Genomic DNA, 2,373 nt, shown 5'->3' on the forward strand with positions numbered 1-2,373 from the left:
GAGACCCGTGGTGCAGAGTGAGACCCGTGGTGCAGAGCGAGACCCGTGGTGCAGAGCGAGAGGTCCAATTTTCTAACCTTTGGTCTGAGTGTGTGTGTCGGATCCAAGACTCTTCACCTTTTTAACAGCAACATTAACTTCCCAGGAAAAGGGCAGGGCAGTTTTTCTTCTTATGAATAAGCAGTGACTTCTCTTGGAACGATCCAATTTTTGAAGGATGGGGTGGTAACCGGCAGTCCGAGCGAGGATCCCTGAGGAAGGAATGCTGCCACTTCCGAGCAGGCTGTGGGTTCCAGCAGTAGCAACGGCCAGCTCCGGTTGATATTTTAGATCATTACGTTCCAGGAGCCCACCTCAGTCCATTCGCTCACGTATGGTACCTGCTAGATAGGTTGTTTGTCCCATTCAAAGGGTGATTCAGGGAAGCTCTTCCAGTCTCTCTGTCCTCTCATTGTGTCCTCTCTTTAGCCTTAGAAATGCTTCAGGGGCCCCCAGATGGGTGTTCGCTCACGTATGGTACCTGCTAGATAGGTTGTTTGTCCCATTCAAAGGGTGATTCAGGGAAGCTCTTCCAGTCTATCTGTCCTCTCATTGTGTCCTCTCTTTAGCCTTAGAAATGCTTCAGGGGCCCCCAGATGGGTCAAGGAAGATGGCAAGGACAGGGGACAGCAGCTGTGCTGACCACTCTCAAGGGCGCACTGATAACTTCTGCATAGCATTGTCTACTGAGCTTGAGTGTCGTCTCTCTTTCTCTCTCATAGTAAAAAACACACAACTTAAAATTTACCATCTTATTATGTTTTGTAATTATGAATATCCTAATTATCCTGATTTGATCATCCCACATAGTACACAAGTACTGATAGTCAACTCTATACCCCACGAATATGTATAGTGTCCATAAAACATTTACCACGCTAACTGTTTTTACGTGTGCAGGCTGGCAGTGCTAAGTGTATTCACACTGAAGTGAATTAGGTCTCCAGAACTTTTCATCTTGCATGTCTGAAACCCTGTTCCCACTGAACGATGTCTCCCCTCTCCCTCCCCAAGCCCCTGGTGGCCACCCTTGTACCTTCTGTGTCTGTGACGTGACTTTGGATACCTCAGATGACTGGAATCGCACAGGATTTGTCCCCTTCACTCCCTCTTGTTCTCTTCGCGAAGGAGGTGCGGCTTGGTTAACCAGCCGTGGGGACTTTACTCTCCCATGGATCATTGGGGGTCCCTGGGACTGCACAGGGGGGTGGGATGGAGAGAAGATGAAGCCCAGACCCACTCCCCTGCTGAGTGGCCCACTGCCCTGGTGATGTTTACGTTTTCAGAGTCAGATGTGCCAGTGGTGGCCGCTGTCCACACTCTGCACCACACAGTGATGACATAAAGCACAACTAACCCAGCCCGTCCACTCTCTCCACCCTGGACGCTCCCAGTGCCTGTGGGCTGAGCCCCTGTGATGGTCACAGCTGTAGACACGCGTCACTAGCTTGTGAACCAAATCAGGGCTGGAGTCAGTCCTCCCGCCCTGTGGACAACGGGTCTGACTTTTCAGCTTTCTCTAAACTGGCAAGTTGCTGAGCCAGGCAGAGCAGCCGAGCCCATCAGCCAGGGTGAGCGTGTTGTCACGATGTCAGTGGCGCTGTTCTCCTGGGGACTCTATTTTCTGTGTAATTTGAAGTCATCAAACTTAAGGGACTTACTAAATCAGACCACTAGACCCGTATACCGGTTGGGACATTTTGTTGACAGTGGTCGGAAGCTGTGTTAGTTTCCTATTACTGCTGTAATAAATTACCACAAATTTAGTAACTTGCAACAACACACAATTATCATCTTACAGTTCTGGAGGTCGGAAGTACCTCATGGGACTCACCAGGCTAAAATCGGGGTGTCTGCAGGGCTGTGTTCCTTCTGGAGGCTCCAGGGGAGAATTCATGTTCTTGCCTTTTCTAGCTTTTTGAAGCCTAAATTCCTTGACTCGTGGCCCCTTTTCCCCCTTCAAATCCAGCAGTGGCTGATGGAGTCCTTCTCATGCTGCTCTGACTCTGACCCTCCTGCCTCCCACTTACAAGGACCCTTGTGATTGCAGTCGCCCACCAGATAATCCAAGATAATCCCCCTCTCGAAGTCTTTAACTTAATCACAACTGCAAAGTCCCTTTTCCTATGAGAGCTCACACAGTCACAGGTCTGGGATTAGGATGCAGACACCTTTGGGGCCATTATTCTGCTGTCCACAGAGGCAAAGACTTCAGCCCCAGCCAGCCTTCAGCTGGAGTCCACCGACTCATTAAGTGCCTGCGTGTCCTCTGCAAAGTCACTGGATCTGGCTGAGCCCGTGGTTTCTGGCTGCAACATGGGGATGGCGGTGGCC

The sequence above is a fragment of the Galeopterus variegatus genome, unplaced genomic scaffold (genome assembly GCF_000696425.1).
Source record: "Galeopterus variegatus unplaced genomic scaffold, G_variegatus-3.0.2 Scaffold1563, whole genome shotgun sequence".
Classification (NCBI taxonomy): Eukaryota; Metazoa; Chordata; class Mammalia; order Dermoptera; family Cynocephalidae; genus Galeopterus; species Galeopterus variegatus.